The sequence below is a fragment of the Mandrillus leucophaeus genome, unplaced genomic scaffold (assembly GCF_000951045.1).
Source record: "Mandrillus leucophaeus isolate KB7577 unplaced genomic scaffold, Mleu.le_1.0 Scaffold642, whole genome shotgun sequence".
NCBI lineage: Eukaryota > Metazoa > Chordata > Mammalia > Primates > Cercopithecidae > Mandrillus > Mandrillus leucophaeus.
This window is the reverse complement of record NW_012106942.1, coordinates 1014932-1022766: the sequence shown is the minus strand read 5'-3', so window position 1 is coordinate 1022766 and position 7835 is coordinate 1014932.

Here is a 7835-nt window from a genome sequence, read left to right as displayed (position 1 = left end):
AAGTGCCATCAGATTCAGTATCTGACAGGGTTCTGCTGGTTTATAAATAAAGTCTTCTAGCTGTGTCCTTGCATGGTGGAAAGGACAAGACAGCTGTTTGGAATCCCATTCTTAAGAGTATTAATACCACTTATGAAATAATCATCCAATAACCCTTCATGAGCTAATAATCTCTCAAAGGTCCTGCTTCCCAATATCATCATTTTGAAGGGTTAGGATTTCAACATGTAAATTTTGGGAGGACCCAAATTTCAGACCATAACATCCATATAGCTATAACCAGTGGGAATAATCAATAAATGGAAATAGACCAATAATTGACACATTTTAGAATTAGTAAAAATATTAAAAGAGTTATAAAGTTGACATGTTCAAGAAGGGGGAGGAGAGTATGAAAATCATGTAGAAATAAATGTAAGATATAAATAAGCTCAAAACAAATTTCTAGACATTGAAAATAAAATATCTCAGAAAAATATGCTGAATGACATTAATAGCAAATAGATATTGCAGGAAAAATTTAGAACTGGAATGCATAGCAATAGGAACCAACCAAGTTAAATACACGCACACACACACACACACACACACACACACACGCACACACACAGAAAAAAAAGTCTAAAAAATGAACATCAGGACGGATGCAGTGGCTCATGCCTGTAATCCTAGCACTTAGGGAGGCCGAAGCAGGTGTATGACCTGAGGTCAGGAGCTCGAGAACAGCCTGGCCAACATGGCGAAAACCTGTCTCTACTAAAAATACAAAAAATTTAGCCAGATGTGGTGACAGGCAGCTGTAATCCCAGCTACTCAGGAAGCTGAAGCATGAGAATCACTTGAACCCGGGCAACAGAGGTTGCAGTGAGCCAAGATCATGCTACTGCACTCCAGTTTGAGCAGTAGAGTGAAACTCCATCTCAATAAAATGAAAAAAAAAAAAAAATTCAGTGAGCTGTGGAATAACGTCAAGTGGCTCATCACTTCCACAGCCAGAATCCCAGAAGAGAGGAAAAGAAGAGAGCATAGAAAAATATTCGAAGAAATTGTAGACAAAATTTCAATTGTGACAAAAATTATAAACCCACAGATAGAAGAAACTCAATCAACCCCAAGCAGAAGAAATATGAAGAACACCACACTTAGTTGCAGCATTATCAAAATGCTAACCATAGGCAGTAGAGAGAAAGTATTAAAAGCAAAGGAAAAAAAATACACATTATATAACGAGGAACAAAAATAAGAATGATAGCAGATTTCTCATCAAAAAATGATCCAAGCCAGTGGAAAACAGAGCATCGACTTCACAGTATTGAAAACAAAAGTGAATAAAATCAAAGTTATCTACCAAGGCTTCAATCAATAGCCATCAAAAATGTCTTTCAAAAATGCAGGTGAAATAAAGAGTGTTTTGGACATATGAAAGCTGAAAAAAATTATCAACAGTATATCAACACTGCAAGAAATATTGAAGTTAAATCTTTCATGCAGAAAGAGTATGCTACCAGATTAAAATCTGAATCTACAGAAATAATCAAGATTTCTGAAAACGATGACAGGTGGATAAATATAATATACATGTTTTTAATGTTTTAATCTAATTTTTAATTTTTGAAAAGTTAACCACTAAAACAAATATAATAATAATATATGCTGGGTTATATAGAATATTTAGTTGTAAAGTATATGACAATAGCTTAAAGATCAGAAAAATGTGTGTATGTATATGTGTGTGTTTGTATACATATTTATATATATATAAGGTTTTTACATTATACATAAAGTGGTTTAATATTATTTGTGATCAATTAAATATGTGTAGCATAAACTCTAGAGAATCTACTCCCCAAAATGGACCTATGGCTAATAATTCAAAGATAATATTGTTATAATGCTTGGACTCTTTAAAGTATGTCTTTCACAATCAGTTAATATAATACATATTAAAGATGTTAGGAATGTATACTGTTTTTCATAAAATTGAGGCAATATTTAAAATGTTTTTGATAATTCCATTAGTAATGAAAGCATAAGAAAAATTTCAAGAATGCCTGAAATACGGAAATTTTTAAATTTTAATCAATGCTGTGACAATGGCAGATTAACCTTTTTTTCTAAAATACGGGTTTGGGTTATGTTACTCTTCTACCTAACAACTTCAATGGCTCAATATTTCCACTCATAGTTAAAGGACAAATTAAAAATTTCAGTTTCTCTGTAAATCCTTTTCCGGATTTTCACAAATGAAATTAATCACTCTAAAAAAATCTGCTAGAGTTTGAATGTTTGTCCACTCTAAAACTTATGTTGTAATTTAACTGCCATTTTAACAGTACTAGGTAGTGGGACATTTAAGAATTAGAGAGATCATGTGAGCTCTTCCCTAAGAGATAGGATTTGTGCTGTTATAAAAGGGCAATGTAGCTCTCTCTTGCCCTGCCTCGCCCTTTAGTCTTTCACCATGTGATGACGTAGCAAGAAAATCTTTGCAAGATGCCAGGAACTTCATGTTGGACTTCCCAGCTTTCAGAACTGAGTCAATACATTTTTGTTCATTATAAATTACCCATCTCAGCTATTCTGTTATAGCAACACAAAAGGGACTAAAGCAAAATCCTCATTGTACTCTAGTGATCTTAAAAAAAATTGTCATTTTTAATACCCAATGCATGTGGGGCTTAAAACCTAGATGATGGGTTGATGGGTGCAGCAAACCGCCATGGCACATGTATACCAATGAAACAAACCTGCATGTTCTGCACATGTACCCCAGAACTTAAAGTATAATTTACAAAAAGAAAAAAAAGTAAGACAATGTATATGTGTTTGTGTGTGCCTACACACACATGCATAAATGTATACACACATAAATACATACATACAAAAAAAATTGTCATTTTTTCTTAGTATTTGTTTTTTTGTCAGTAAATAAAAATTATACACATTTATGGTGTACAATATGATGTTTTGAAATATGTATACACTATGAAATGACTAGATCAAACAAATATATGCGTTATCTCACTTTTTTTGTGGTGAGAACAATGAAAATCTATTCTCAGCAATATTCAATAATGATGTATTGTTACATCATTATTAACTATAGTCACCATGCTATCCAATAGTTCTCTTGAATTCATTCTTCGGTATAACCAAAATTTTGTATCCTTTAATCAACATCTCCCCAATGTTTCATCCACCACCCCAGTTCCACCCACTGGTGACCACCATTCAACTCTCTGCTTCTATGAGTTTTATTTTTTAGATTCCACATATAAGTGAAATCATGCAATATATTTTTTTTTCTGTGTCTGGCTTATTAAGCTGAGACCAACATGAAGAAAGAAGCAGATAAAGGGGGTGAAAAATGTGGAGGCCTAGGTGCAGAACTGTGATTTATGTGTTCAAGAAACAAAGGACGCCATTGTGACCAGAAAGCAAGATGGTGAGGAGGGAGGTTGATAAAAAAAGAAGGTCCAATATTATCCAGATTCAACTATCAGATTTGTAGGAGAGAGTAAGGACTTTGAACGCCATCCAAAAAGTGCCACCGAAGAATGAAAAACATAGATATCTAATATGAATCCATTTAAGATGAGTTTGTTAAAGAGGAAACCAGAAGACTAGTTGGTTAGCAGTAGGCTGTTTTGGCAGTTGTTGATGGTGACTTAATTTGGTGTTAGTGACAGGAGATGGGACACTAATAGTTTTTTTGAAATATATTTTAAAATTAGAACAACAGAATTAGCTGATGGATTTGGCATATATTATAGTTTAAAAGAAAAAGAGGAGCAAAATATTTTTTAAATTTGCTGATGTAAAAAGTTTATGTTAAAAACATTGTTCTTTTCCCCTACATGTATAAAGAATTATGGAGTTTGGAAAAGTATATAGAATAAGACAATTCAAATATTTATAATATTTGCATTTCTTCAACATTTAATTCTTACATTTGTAAAATAAATTCTACTTGAGTCAAAAATCACTTCACCTCGAAGAAAGCAACAGGAAAAAGTCTCCCCAAAGAAAGCACAACAATGACACAGCAGAGTTTAGAATCACTGTTGTCCCATTTCATGAGATCCCAACAGACATTTTGAATTTGTGAAGCTTTTTTAGACCTTCATACATAAACAAATATAAAAGATGAGACAAAGCTTGAACAATTTCACTGGGAATTTCTAGCATATTAAAATGTAAATATTTTCCTTATGTCAACATTTTTCTTTGAATGCTCACACAGGTTTAATCATTATTATAAGCTGACAAAAATCTATGAAAATTCTCTGTTGATCTGGTCAAATCTAATTGCCTCCTGTCGCTAATTCAACTGGCCCCATGTGCAGTTGGTCTTAATACTGCCAACTTCAATCAGGGTAAGAAGAAAAACAGTATGTTAAAATTGCAGAAAGAGTGAGCTATTTTAATAGCAAGATGCTATTTCAGCATTTTAACATATTAATATCTTTGCATAATGGAATTTCTATCATGATTATTGAAAGTGATATTTATTTTTTCTGGATAATTTCTTTCAAAAGTTAAAATTATAGAAATAAGGATGCTGATTAATTCACAACTATGAAAAGCATTTTTTCAACTAAAAGAGCTCTCTAAAACTAATAGTGATTCAAATAAACTTATACCAGGAGACTGACCAAGGGGGTACTCCTGAAAACCATTTATTTGATTTATTTTATCATGAAAACAGAAACATTGTCCTTTCTAAGCTTAATTACATAATATAGATCAGAATATTATATTCTTGATATATTTATGATTTTTGTAGAGCCAACTAATTTTACATATATCGCTTCTACATGAAATATGATATAAGTAGCATCATGGTGACTGTTTTAAGTGAAAAATTTGAAATATCTTTCTATTATATCATCTCTAACTCATTTCTCTATGTATATGTATTTGATTTGGTGAAAGTCATATCAGAATGTTTGGCCATAAAACCAAGCCTAACTCTACTAGTGTCTTTCAGAATAGTATCATCAATCTTTTCAAAAAGGGAATATGACCTTATGATAATGTATCCAGCCCTAGATAGACTACTTCATCAAGAAATGACTTATTAACTGCACTACAATGGAGACGATTCAGCATTCCTAATTCAAACAGTGGCTAATTTGTGCTGAAATTAAGAATTGTTGGAGAAATTCACTACAGAATATAGTTAAAGAAATAATAACTTGGGATAAATAGCATTTTTTTTAAAGAAAACATTTTCCCCCAAATTTTCAATACTTTAAATTCAGTTTTCAAGAAAACTCAACTTTAGTACCTCTCAACCATTCAACCTAAACCAGAATAACTATATTTATTTCAATGTACAATACTGTATTAGGGTTCTGTACAGGAAAAGGACTAATAGGACATATGTATATATGAAAGGGTGTTTATTAAGGGGTATTGACCCAAACAATCACAAGGTGAAGTCCTACAATAGACCGTCTGCAAGCTGAGGAGCAAGAAAACCAGTCAGAGACACAAAACCTCAAAAGTTTTAGACCTTCATACATAGACAAATATAAAATATAAAAGGCTACATTGTAGCCTTCAGTCTGTGACCGAAGGCCCAAAGGGCCCTGGCAAACCTCTGGTGTAGGTCCAAGAGTCCACAAGCTGAAGAACTTGGAGTACAGTGTTTGAAGGCAAGAAACACCCAGTAAGGGAGAAAGATGAAGGCAGGAAGACTCAGCTAGTCCTTTCACGTTTCTCTGCCTGCTTTTATCCTAGCTGCACTAGCAACTGACTAGCTGATGACCACCCAGATTGAGGGTGGGCCTGCCTCTCCCAGTCCATTTACTCAAATGTTCACCTCCTTTGGCAGCACTCTCACAGACATATCCAGGAACAATACCTTCCTTGCCTACTTCAATCCAATTAAGTGGACAATATTAACCATCAGAAACACTCCATTGACAATTTAGTTATGAAGGAAATCAAATATTACCAGATTACATATACTCTCAGGGTATTATAAAAAACTTATCTGTTATTTTTATACCTGAACAAAAATCATAAATTTAGGAAATTTGGCATTCAAATGCCAAATGAATGCAACTTTTGTGCAAAACAAATTACCCACCAGGTTATCTGTCAAGAATTTTAGGTTCATTTTTAGTTTGGATACAAAAGGTCTCTTACCTTCTAATTCATAGGATAAATTATACTTTGTCCTGATCATTTTACCTTTATTCCACCTGAAGCCGGTATTCTACTCTAGACCTCTGATTATGAAAAATGATATCCTTGTACTAACATAATGTTTTCCCTGTTCCTACTGGTGGTAATTTCATATGGGTGTATGATTTTTCATTATCATACAATGAAAAATTCAGTTGACTACTATTGATTTTCAATTAAGAGCTGTGAAACTTTTCGACAAAACTGGAATATAAGTTTCTTTAGGAGGAGATAATAACAACGACATCTAAAAATTTGTATTTCTGCTTACCTAAAATATGTTTATAGTATAGTCAAATATTATTATACTGTTTGTTCTATTTGAAGTTGCCCTATAATGAAACATCCAAACATCTATAAGTGTTCACCGGGAAAAACTAAGAAAAATGTTAAAACTGAAAAAATACAACTTCTCTTTGGGCAACAAAGATTTTAAAAGTTTGAAATATTTTATAGGCATCATTACATACTCATAATTCTAAAATAGTGTAGGAATGCAAATAAGTAAGCTTTTAGTTTTCTCTGGTTTTGATATGTAATTCCTCAATTATTTTGATATTACTCTTCTATGAAGCTAATAATTAGGAAATATATATATATATATATATATGTTTTTAAAACATTTTCTTCTCTTCCTGTTTCAGTGTAGAATGTTGCTATGGAATAAAAAAGACCTCAATTTTGATATTTACTTGATACACTGAATTATTGCAAATAAGTGAACATTCTGAAATATTATCTTATTGCTTTATTTCTTTAGAGATTAAACAAAAGTTAATGTGGGTATTGAAGAACAGACTTCCTTCATTTAATATCTGAGCACAAATTTAATAAAATATTCTGAAATATTAACGTTTGCTGATAATATAGAATATTGTATTAGTTATCTCTATTTATACACATGATAATAATTCTTAGGTTAACACTGCAATAATAAAAAAACTAAAGTAAATATGTTCAACTTTATAGGCTTCATTAATTTTTATCATATTTTCCTTAATTTTGTCATTATTTTCAGCCTCAAAGCATCACTTTAACATTTAACTTGCCAACTAATGTGTATATTTGCATAAATCTGTAGTTAACATTTATTCTATAGGCCCCTAGACAGGAATCTAAGTTGGCTTATAAGGTCAAAAATATAAGATTTGTAAATGTTACAATAGTAAAGTTGATACTTCACAGGAATAATATATTAAAAATCAGACATTGTGCTCTAGACAGGAAATCTCCTCCTCTCTGAAAGCAATAAAATAAGTCAGTGTCTAACTGCTTTGACAATAGTAATGTAAACCACTAAATATATTTTTTGATATAATAAGAAAGTACAATTTCAAGCATTATCTATGTCTTAAGACTATTGTAGTTTCAGACTGATGTGATCTGTTAGGCCACATATGAATTAGAAATAACTATTTTGATTCATTTTCATGGAAATATTTGTGTATGCATTAAGTAATTTTAAATATGGCACACTCTAAAAAGTTAATACAATTGAACTTTGCAAACATGGGTTTTCAAATGTCCATCAATGACAGACTGGATTAAGAAAATGTGGTACATATACACCATGGAATACTATGCAGCCATAAAAAAAGATGAGTTCATGTCCTTTGTAGGGACATGGATGAAGCTGGAAA